General features: G+C 39.7%; 1 protein-coding gene across 4 annotated transcripts in view; it reads right to left on the bottom strand.

Annotated features, from left to right (window-relative positions):
- TRHDE (thyrotropin releasing hormone degrading enzyme) overlaps positions 1-12,647 on the bottom strand; it is a 361,666-nt gene that overhangs the window by 257,623 nt on the left and 91,396 nt on the right. The gene's annotated exons all lie outside the window — the stretch shown is intronic.

Raw genomic sequence — 12,647 nt, 5'->3', positions numbered from 1 at the left:
TGACATAGAGAAGATTTATACACCTTGCATCAAAATAAATATTCAAAGTTATCACTTACATGTGCTTGCCAGAGATATGAAGGCATAGTGGATTAGTATAATGGTCCCCTGACTACGCTGAAAATAGGCAGGATATGGTGGCTCGGCAGGAGAGAAAATTCATGGTTTGTTAAAGACACATTGCATCAAGCTTTGGAAGTATTATCAGGCTGAACAAAAATATAATTTATACTTCCTCCCTTTCTTTGGAACCAACTGTCCTTCTTCCCAACATGCAAAGTAGGAATAGAAAACTTTTCCTGTTCATAAACAAATTGCCATTACAGAAGGCCGTCTGCAACTTCTCCTGGCTTTAAAACTAGGTGAAGTAATTCATATTTCTAACACAATCCAGATACTTAATATTGATTTTTAAATCAAGCATTGTATATTACCTATTTCTTGGTCAAAAAGAAGCCTGAGGCAAACAACATAAAACTGAACAAAACTAACAATTGTACAGAAAAGGTTAAAATGGGATTAGTTTTCATAAAGGTTTCATAAAGCTTTCCAGCATCTTTCTTCCCAATGGTTAAAACCGTTTCACAGATGTGAGGTCTCTAATCCTCACACCAATTCTGTGAATAAGAAATAGGCATTTCGTGGAGCAGCGGAGAACACAGCAGCCCGGGAGCTGGTGTTAGTCCTGTTCTGCCACTAACCAAGCTGGGTGATACTGAACAAAGTACTTAACCTCTTTGGGTCTCAAATGTTCTCATCTATAAAATGAAGTTGTTGGCCACCAGCTCGTTGCTAAAGTGCATTTCAGTTCTAAAACACATTACTCTCAATCCCATTTTACCGATAAAGGAGTTTGTGTTCTTTTAAAATCACTAAAAAAAACGGTTTACTCGGTATGTGGAAATGGATATTTATATTCAACAGGAAGACAAAAGAAAGATGCACTCAATCATGTAAAAATTGATTATACAATTAACTCTGTATTATCCTTCCTTAAGAGGAGATAGAGATATGGATAATTAAAAAGAGTAGACGGTTAAGGGAGTACATTCTGATTTTATGTTAGAAAGACCTGTAATTCAATAAGATATTTACTAAATTCAATAACAATTATTTACTGAAATTTTGAAACTGCTTCCCACCGAACAACCAAATCAAATATCAAATTTAATTCACCATCATCTATGGTTTTGGTTGGCAGAATATAAAACGAAGACCTATCAGGAGACACCACCTGCAGCAGCAGAACTTCACATCCTTAGAAAGACAGCAGCTATGATTCCCTGCCCCTGACATCAACTGCTTATAAACATGCAACATCTTAGGTAAAGTTCCCAAGAAGCAGACCCCAAGGAAAGGGCGAGTATTCAAGTGATTTACTAAGGAAGCATCCTTAGGAGAAACCCACAAGGGAGCAAGGGAAGCAAGAGAAGGGAGGATAATAAGCCAAGCAAGGGTACAGTTTCAGGTGAAGTCCTGGCCTCAGCCTGACCCTGCAGGGAGCTCTGGAGTGTAAGCTGCACTGGTGAGTTTGCACTGCCTTGAGGCACGAGAGCTAGACTCGAATACTCCTGCACCTCGGTCATTGGATATTGGTTACCAAGGAGAAGACATAAAATCCCAGGCACTTCTTGTTCTTGCAGCATCTGGGTGATGTAGCTCCAGTGGCCCAAGGACAGACTTTGGAGAAGATTTCAGGTGTGAGCTGTTAGGAGCAAAGCAATGAGAGCCAGGGGATAGGCATGTCAAACAGGAAAGACGACCTGCTCTGCATGCCAACAGCATGCACCACAGACAGTAATCATTCATTCATGCATTCAGTCATACAACAATATTTACTTAGCATCTGCTTTGCAACAGGGCCTGGACTTAACTTAGTGATGAAGAAGACACGTTCTCTAACCAAAGAAAAAAAGCAAGGAAGATGTAACCCCCATTCTCAAAGACCTTCCCAGTTATTAGGTAAGTTAGATAATAATAACAGATAATGATACATGCCATATGAATGGCAAACTGTAAATGGCACAATGGATACTGAGGAGAAGAGATGGCTTGCAGAAGGTTCAAGGTGAAGTAAATAGTAAATTCATGTTAAAACCATAACCAGGATCCCTGCAAAATGATGCAGCAAAAGGTCATTGATCTTACTCCTAGGAACCGTCATTGATCATTCCTATCAATCAACTCCACCAGTCAGTCAAGATATCTGGAGGCCCAGACAAGAGAAACATGATTAAATCCATCTGGTTGTCAAGATTTGATGGAAATGATCCAATCTGAGTAAGAAGATAAAACATACACGTGCTTAGCACAGTGTCTTCATTTGTTCATTTGAACATTTATTGCACACCTGCTGTGTGCCAGGCATTGAACTAGAGAATAGAAATAGAACAATAAAAATTCCTGCCACAAAATGAAGAGGGCATTTACTCTTACTGCTCTTAAGAGGTTCACAATGTGTGGAAAACAAACACATCAACAACAAAATAAAATGTGAGAAATGTAACAGTGTGCTCTGCCTTCACTCCCATCACAAAGGGTGAACTGACTGAGTTCCTGTCTGCAGCCAAGCCCTCCACATTCCAGCCCCTCTTGCCTTTTCAAAGACATCATTCTCAAAATTCTCCCCTTTATCTCCTATATCACCAATTTATGCTTCCAAACTGGATCATTTTCGGCAGCAAACAAATACTCTGTATTGTTTCCTATGTTTAAAAAAAATCTTTTGTTTACCGCAGGTCCTCCAGCTATGGTTCTAGCAAGGCTCCTTGAAAGAGTTTTCTATATAGTTTGGATTAACATATAAGTTAACATCCAATCTACAACACTTTTAGAATGAAAAGGAGTACTTACACACTGAGACAACAGGTATAATTAGGGTGGTTGCCCGTTTATGCTCCTATTTTTCGTCTCTCTTGAGCTCACTGCAACAAGCCTTTTTCATTCTCATGACTCTACCAGACTGTTCTCATCAGCATCGCTAATGACTCCAGGATCCCAAATCTAGCAGTCAGTTTCCAGTCCTCAACATGCTTAACCTATCAGCAGCATTTGTCACAGCTGCTCATTTCGCTCCTTCAAATGCTGTCTTCACTTGGCTTCCATCTTATTTTTCCTTCTAGCTGGTTGACCACCCCTTCCTGCCTCAGTCTCCTAGCTGATTCCTTCTCATCTTTCCCACTTTTTAATGTTGGAGGGTCCCAGTTTCCAAACCATACAGGTCTTCACTTCTCTGTCTATACTCAGTCCTTTGGTGATAACATCTAGTCTCCTGGTTATAAACATCATTTAGATACTGAAAACCTACCCCATAATTCTAGACTTCTAGATTCATTAATCCAACTGCACACTGGACAGCTCCACTTAGATATCTAACAGATTTTAATGTCTAAAAGCAAACTCCTGATAACACACACACATCTACTCCTCCTAAAGTTTTCCATCTGGCTGCCCAAGCCCAATGTCTCAACAGTGTCCTTGTTTTCTCTCACACTCCATGTTCAAATGGTCATGAAATCCTTATGGCTCTACCTTAAAAATATATCCATACTCAACCACTTCTCAGAACCCCTTCACTACCACCCTGCGCCATGCTTCCTTCACTTCTTGCCTGGATGTGTGCTCTAGTTTCCTCCTGAGGTCTTCCTCCCTTCAGTTTGTTCTCTACAAAGAAACTAAAACGTCCCTGTTAAAAGTGAATGTCAAATCATATTGCTCTTCTGCTTTTCCTCCTCCAGTGGTTTCCCACCTCATTCACAGTAAAAGCCCAAGTTTTTACAAGGATCCCAATATCCCTATAAAAACTGAGTCCTCTTCAGCTCTCTAGCCTCATTTCCTACTACTTTGCTCCATGCAAATCCTCACTTCATTCCTACACCGGCTTCCTGGGCATTCCTCCAATGCGCTAGAGCGATTCTCCCTTCAAGGCTTTTGAGTTTTCCCCTAGATATCACCATGGCTTGTTCCCTCTACTCCTTTAGATACTTTCCCAAACACTTCTTCTTTCTGAGACGTTTTCCCTCCCACCCCAGGACTCTCTATCCTCCTTGCTTGCTTTATTGTTTCCTGTAATATTTATCACCATTTAACAAAGGATATATTTTACTTACTCATTATGCTGCTTGCTGCCTTTTTCCCAAGAATGTAACTTGTATGAGGGAAAAGATTTTTATCTATTAGTTCTAACCATAGGAAAGTGCCATTTTGGTAGGTCAAATATTTTATTCAATTTGCCTCTCAAGTGCCTGGTATATAATAGGCAGTCAATAAATTTGTGAGGAATGAATGAATGACTTTCATAGGTAGGTACAGATCCTAAGGGAGCATATGATAGCAACCCTTTGATAAGACTGGGTTCTCAGGGGATAAGGGGTTTCAGCTAAGTCTTGAAGGATAAGCTAGCTGGGTGTAGTAAACTACCAAGTGGCTGATATCCCAGACCAAAGTAACATTATGTGCTCAGGCAACAATGCTGACTAAATAATAAGTGATTTTAAAGGTGATAGTAAATATTAGGACTTAATTCTAATAGTGGAAGTAAGTCACTGGAGGATATTAAGCTTATTTCAGAAAGATCACATCAGTGACCTATATCAAGGTGAACTGAGGTATGGGGGACTGCTTGTTAAGTCTTTCCATGCAGAGACAAAATTATAAAAGTGGAGAGGTATATACTGAGAGGTGAGACTAGAGAAGTAAAGGAAGCTTCAAGCCATATTAAAGAAGGCCTTATAGACCAAATTGTAGAAGATTAATTTAATACTTTGGGCACAGGCAAGTCATTTAAAAATTTTAAGACACAGAATGACATGATCAGAAGTATGTTTTAACAGATTACATTAGCTGCAGTGTAGGTGATGGATTAGGAGGAAAGAGGAACAAATAAAAGGAAGTGAGTCTGACTGCTGCAGAAGCCCAAGTGACAGATGATGCTGGTTTGGACTAGAGAGACAGCAAGGAAGTGGAGAAATGGATGGGTTTATTCATCTGGTACTAACAGTCTATTGAACAAGTCCTTTAGTTACCAAGTAAAGCCAAGTGTAGTCACATTCTCACTTAAGAACAATCGTTCACCTTATCTGTGCCTGTCTCACTCCAGTGCCCCACTGGAACAAGTGAGACCTAGTTGAAGGAGAGGGGAAAAAGCTCAAAATATTTCACAAACAGGTTAATTCCTATGTGCTTAATCAAGCATTTGCTGTATAATAATTTACTTTATACTGTGAAAAAACGGTTGTTTTCTTTTTGTAGAGTAACTAGGTTCTACTTAATCATAACATAGAAATTGAATCTTCATAAACACAGTTAGCACTCAAAAGCAATGAAATATAGTTTTATTACACCTGCTTATTTGCATTTCCTGACACTCCATGATAAGAGCACAGCTCCGAAAATGTAAATTGCTTACCAGGCTTTATCTCTCCCTCTGCATAGATTCTCCCAACAACCAGTATAAACCAAACTGCGCGTTTACTCCAGTGGAAGAGACGTTACGGTAGGAACTGCTCACAGGGCTGTGAGACTCAGCTGCCTCAGTAACTACTTCTGTCACCTTGTGAAAGTCATTCAACTTCTCTGGGTCTCAGCCCAAAGTTCCTTCCAGGGCTAACAGTTTATCATCATCTATGTATCATATTATGCCTGAGAGATTGGTTCAGCATACTAATTTGTCTAAATTCTTCTTATCTAGTCCTCACTTATTTTAAGGAGAAAATAATCTTGTACATAGTTTTACTATCTTCACGTAGTTTTACTCCTCTGCATTTCTCACTTTCCTTGAAAGTACATGCCTGCTCACCTATCATTCTCCATCCTTTCCTCTTGAGTGTTCCTCCTTTTTTTCCCATTAACTGCCCATGAACTTGGTACTGATAAGACAGAAATAACTGTAGTGATTGAAATGTAATAGAAGCAGCTGGCTTTGGAAGAACATCCTTATGGTACCAGCCCTGTGGTAACAAAGAGCAGCCACGAGCTCAGGGATAGGAGCTGCATTAGTTTGATCCCTTGGGACACTTAAATGCCCAAAATAGGTGTTCCTAGGGGCTGTCTGTGTGATCTGGTAGCCCTTACTCATAGTTTCATAGACTGTCTATATTTACAGTATGTTTGCTTTGTCATTTTATAAACTTTCAAGTATTTTAATCATTGAAGGGGAAAAGTACTAAAGGCGGATATCCTCAATCTTTTCAGTCACCTCACTTTCTCACAAAAGCAGGGATACCAATGAAGTTTCAAATGTCCTGACAACTGAGAGTGGCTGCTTCGGGGACGCGTTGGAAAGAATCCTGAGACCATATCTGCACTTCGCAGGAGAAAGTGGCATGACCTGTGAAATGTTCTCTGTGCTCTTAGGGAAGGAGAGACGGCATTGCTGTCAGACATTTGCCATTGTTAGGATAGAATATTCTTCGGAAGGGAGTCATAATGGAAGGGAAATTTAGATAAATTCAAATTGACTTTGTCTCTGAGAGCTGTGCAATTTAGATTAGGAACATCAAAGACTGTTCAAGAATTTCATCAATGGGACAGATACGCCTTCAGTTACAATTTAATGAGCATCTGTTAATGGTAAGGCCACTGTTCACATGCTAAGTGTCCAAAGGTAAGCAAAAGAGATAGGGTCTCTTCCTTCAAGGAACTTACGGTCCAGTGGGGAGACCCAGCAACAAAGTCTTCCAATGGAGACTAACACAATGGACCGAATTCACACTGGCTCTTCGGAGAAGTCCTCTCCACAGGACGGTGACTTAGTGACACAGGAACAGAGCGTCACGGCAATAAAGAGAAGCAAGCAGTTATTCACATTCCTACGTACTATGCTCTGCCTTTCACTGTACTAAAGATTTCAACGGAGAGGTAAAAATACATATAAAATTGTAATATAATGCAAAAAGTGTAAGCAAACACATGCCATTTTCAGAAATATTATAAAATCTTATACTAAATAATTTTGGGAGGCTTTCTTTTAATAACTTAAAATGCTTCACAGATTTTCTTATTTATCTCTATAAAATACATGTAGAATAAGTATGGGGTTTGCAGTAAATTCTGATTTTAGATAAAGAATTTGAAGAGAAGATTTTCTATAGCCATTTAGTCATTTTAAGACAGTGAAACTAAATCTCTGTCTAAAGCCTTTCTTCTAGACTATTTTAATTATTTGTTGTGTTAAAAGTGAATTGTACTAGTTGCTATATAATTACATGAAGCAGTATGTAGTTGCATCACATAACAATGAAAAAAGAAACATTTACCACAGTAGTGCACCTGTTAAATAAAAACTTGAATAACATTTTCTCTGATTTGACATTTATAATTTGGTACAGTAAGTTAAATAAACCTCCTGGCTTGCCAGAGTTATTATCTGAGAAAATTTTACACCGCAGGAGTACATTAGTAACTTTGGAAGACACAGAAATTATTTCAGGTCTTTAAAATATCACTATAATAACAATAATAAGTTTACTTTTCTTTTTGCCTAACTGAAAGCTCAGTGTCTTTAATAACTGCAACGCAGTGATGTACTGTCACTAAATTCTCAGGCTATAGAGCTGAATTAATTTGACTATGTGAACATAATTTGATTTGGGGTTCTTCATACCAATCAGTAAAACAGAACAAGCCAGAGAGAAGGGAGCAGGTGATTTCGGCACTAAGTAGAAAACAAATATATTGATATAAAGAGGAAAAGATGTTGTAAACAAGAAACCAAAAGCCAAGGAGTATTAGTCTTATTTAAAATACAGAAGATAACTTTTTTTCCTAGGGAGATAAATACACACAAAACTCTGAGAGAGACTGGGAACTGGTGCCTTTTGCAGGAGCAGGTAAACACGAAGAGGAGGTGAGGGGGCTGGGGAAGGAGCTGGCCTGGCTGGAGGCGCGGCGCAGGCGGATGGGACAGGAGCTGGTGCAGGGGCCCCATCTCACTTGTGGGGTCTGGAGTGCTGCTCTGAGAACTGGAGAGCTACTTCAGAGGCCGAAGCAAAGCAAGCTGATTGAAAATGACAAAGTGAAATTATTTTGGCTCCAAATTTAAGACATATTGAGACGGGGGGCTAGTGAGTAGACAAGTGTAATATTACAAGTGAAAAATTTGTTCTGTAGCTTTTATTTGAGAACAGCCAGTAATAGGGAGTCCCCATCAACACAGTTAAAGGACTCCTTCTGAGAAGGAGAATTTAGAATTGGGGATGAATGGGTGGTAAAACCCCATCCTAAGAAAGAGGCACAGGGTGACAGCAAAACCACAACTACCTCAAACTACCTTTATAACTAGCACACACTGCAGAAACCAGCGTCAGAGCCTCTCCATGAGGCTCACCATGGAGGCCAGGCCACGGGTGCAGAGCAGGCGTATTCTGAGAACAATCACTCAGCATCTTGAATGAGGTCTGGACCAGCCCTAGACTAAATCCTCTTCACGTTGAACACCGTTAAAAGGGGAGTCTGGAGTGCTGCCAAGTGTAAGCCTGCCCTGACAGCCTGTCCCTGACTGTATTGTCCCCTCACAGAATGTGACTAAGGATTCACGAGGAAACTCTTGCTGAGAACTCCGAGACAGGCTCGCTACAGACCATGGGGTTCCTTTTGGATCCGTGGCCTTTATTTATTCTACAGGTTCGTAGGCTCCATAATTAAAGTGTTTGTCCATCTCACTATAGAACTTTAAGTTCTTTCAGCATTGGGTACGTCTTTTCAATTTCTTGTTTTGCACCTTACTGTGTCTAATACAGTGCCTTTTAGCCAATAGAGACTGACAACAAGTTGCTCACTCCCATAAAATGGCAATAAAGGTGCTTGTCCACTCCACTACTAAATGCTGTTATAATAGATTGATTACAGCGTCCAACTGCACTGTGCTTCGGTGAGGAAATAGCACTGTGGCAACCTGTACACTCTCCTCTTGTATCTCACTTCACAGGTATCTACTAAGCACAGTAATTACTAGTGCACTTTGGAGCTTACGAGTTCAACCAACTTACAGACACTTCAAGGAAAGGGCACGGCTTTGCTGTGTTCACACGGCTGTTGCCACATTTTTCTACATACATGTGGTGGGCTGAATAACGCCCCCCAAAGAAACCATGTCTTAAGCCTTAGAATCTGTGAATGTTACCAAAAAGGACATTATGACTAAAGGCAATTATGACTAAAATTAAGGATTTTCATATGAGGAGATTATCCTGGATTATTTGGTGGGCCCTAAATGTAATCGAAATGTCCTTATAAGAGGAAAGCAGAGAGAGTTTTGACTACAGAAAAGGAGAATGCAATAGCATGACAGAAGCAGAGAGTAATCTGAAGACGTAAAGAAGGAGAAAGAGGCCATGGACCACAGGATGCAAGGAATGCAGCTTCAGACGCTGGGAGGGCGGCTCAGGCGGCCTCCAGACCCTCCAGAAGGAGCCGGCTCCGCCCACACTTTGACTTCAGTCCTGGGAAGCTCATTTCAGACTCCCAGTCTTGGAACAGTAAGAGAATACATTTGTGTTGCATTAAGTCACCAAGTTTGTGGTAATTTTTTGCAGCAGCGATAGGAAACTAATACATTGTAACTTTTTTATCTTCACTCTGGTTAACTCACTGTTTCTTGTTAGATTTTTGGCTCATTTTTAGGAGCGTATTTTGTACTTCTTTGTGTGCCTCTTTTTCTGTTGGAAAAATAAATACAGCTTTCAAAGTGCCAATGTTGGCATGTCTGTTTTACCTACCTATATGGTTATCAAGCACATAACACATTTACTGCACATAACTGGTACACACACAAAACAATGAAATCATTAAGTCAGAATCATCTACAGCAATTTTTCTCCAAGTGTTGTCCCATTGTGCTTTGCATCAGAATCACCTGGGGCGATTGTTTAAAATTCAGATTCCTTGGCAGACACACTCCAGAAATTTTGAAGCATCCTCTTTCAGGTGTGGCCCTAAACTCTTCATTATAACGAACTGGCCAATCAAATCAATGTACCCTGACGCAGAACTTGTGGCCTAGAGTCATCTGAAGAACCTTTTGTTCTTTCAACCCCACAGCAAGCAAACCTCCAGTCATGAAACAAATATTTAGCAAAAATCTAACACATAGGAAAACACATACATCCTTGTTCCTTAAATCTCTTTCAACATAAGAGTCTTCAATGAAGCTTCATTCTGCATGGCTGTCATTATTTTTAACTCTTAACAACTAAGCTTTCTTTCCCCTGTACAGTAAACGACAAACAACAGCTGAGTCAGATGCAATGTTTGGAAACCAGTAAAAGCTGTTTAATACTGGCAGAGCCCAGAGATAAAATAGTAGCATTTAATCCCTCTTGAGACAGAGCATCTCTTTTGTAGTAAACTGAGTTGCAGTTATTTTTTTAAGCAAGATAGAATATAGAGAATTTCCTTATTAAGCTATCTGTTTTATGACTGGTCAATTTTCTTCAGCAACACTGACAGCCAAGTACATCTATTTGTAAATACAGGAGCTCAGCGGGATTCTGCTTCAGTCTGGTTCTGCCCATCTGTCCTTTTATTCCTTGATTTCCAACCGCCTGCTGACCTCACTTTTGCATATGCCATCTCCCCCTCCGAGTCAACGCCATCCAGTTCAAACACAGCATCCGCCTGCTCCACCCCTCTCTGCTGTGTCTTCCATGATGCAGCAGCCCTCCACCACGCAGGGTCAGGACTCAGAATTCCCTGGTTCATTCACTCATTTAACAAGTATTTATTGAGAGTCTGCTCTGTGCCAGGCCCTCTTCCAAGTGCTACAGATATAGAAGCGAACCAGAGAGAAATCCTTTCCACAGAAAGCCTGTATTCTGGTAGGAAAGATAGACAAGTGAGAGAAATACAATCATTTAAGCATGTTAAATAATAATAATGTGTTCATAACAAAAATAAATCAGAGAAGGCCTCACTGAGAAGGAGATATTCCAGGGAAAATATGAAGTGAGTATCTGAGCAAAAGGATACAGATTTCTAGGGGGAAATGCATTCCAGGAAGAGCCACTTACCAATGTCCTGAAAACTGTCATTTAAGTACTCAAGCCTCTCCATTCAACTCTTTCTCTGAAGAAATTATAAAACATTCCAGTAATACAGAAAAGTACAGCACAAAAGTACGTTATCCTTATACCCCCAACATTTGAATAACATTGATTTTTTTTCCACCTTTGCTTTGTATATTTTTCAACCATGTAACAACTACAATTTCCTTGAAGCCACATACCCCTTCTTCCCGTTCCCCTCCCTCCAGCTCTAGAATTAACCAGGGCCATGACGTACTGGTTTCAGTATATTTCCAATTCACGTTATATTTGTCCCTCAGTTTTACTCAGTATTATCAACTTCTGTTCAAAGGAACTGTGCAGTTTATATCCCACCCCCATGGATGACAGTCCCTACTTCCCCACGTCCTCACCACATTTTGATTTTGTATTTTGAAATATTTACTAACCAGTGGGTATGGGAAGGTGTCTCGTTGTTAGTTGTAGTTTGCATCTTCCTGACGACAGTGATCTCAAGCGTCACATGACATGTTTATGGCTACTGTATTCTCCTCTTCCGCAAATGGTCCTGTTCCTTTGCCTGTTCTTCCCCTGGATCAGTTGTCTTCTTTCTCATGACTTGTAGTCATTCTTTGTACATTCTCGACAGCATTTGCTAGTGTATGATTGGTAAAACCTTCTCCCAGTCTGTTCTGGCCCTGTACATTATGTCCCTGATCAAATAGAATTTTTTACTTTGAACGTAGTCAAATATCAAATGCTCCCTTTAGGGTTTGTGCTTGCTGGGTCTCTTTAAATAAATCTCTCACTGCCCTCAAGGTCAAAAAGATGTTTTTCCCATATTTTCTTCTAAGATTTTTAAACTTTTGCTTTCTAAAGTCATAGCATTAACCCATGTAGAAAGTATTTGCATGAATGATGTGAAATAGGAATCTCATTTTATTTTCTTCTGTGTAGATAAACAATTGTCTCAGTACCATTTGTTGAAGAGTCTGGCCTTTCTCACTGATTTATAGCACCCTCTCCACACACCAAGTACCCGTGTACTCGGATGCCTGTTATTTTCTGCTGGGCAGTGTGTCTATCATCATCGTGCCGACAGCACGTTCTGTAGTCACTAAAACTAAATAATAAATCATGAGGTCTAATAAGAGCAGTATCTTTCCTTATTCTTTTTCAAAACTTCCTTATTATGCTATATGAATTTTAGAATCATTTTCCACACTTACACACAAAATCCTCTTGGGGATTTTGCTAAAATTGCACTAGATTTGCATGTTAATTTGACATCTTCAAACGTCACCTCTTAACATCCATGTCCATGGAATATTTATTTCAGTCTTCACCCTACTTGTAAGTTTTACAATTTCCTTCAAATAAGTCTTGCACATCTTCTATTAGATTTACTTCTAGACACCTAATGGTTTGTTGTTACTGTGAGTGGGATTTGAAAAATCATACTTCTAATCTATTATTTCTGATATTAACCACTTACTGATTTTTGAAAAGTGACTTTGAAACAAGCCAACTCTCTGAATTAATTCTAATAGTTTTTCTATGTTTTACGTTGGCTTATCTCAGTTAGGATTCCTAGAACAATGCCAAATAGGAGCAATGAAAGAAGGCATCCTTATCTTATTTTTCACT

The sequence above is a fragment of the Equus przewalskii genome, chromosome 29 (assembly GCF_037783145.1).
Source record: "Equus przewalskii isolate Varuska chromosome 29, EquPr2, whole genome shotgun sequence".
NCBI lineage: Eukaryota > Metazoa > Chordata > Mammalia > Perissodactyla > Equidae > Equus > Equus przewalskii.
The sequence above is the reverse complement of the archived record's forward strand: the minus strand, read 5'-3'. Positions and strand labels throughout refer to the sequence as shown.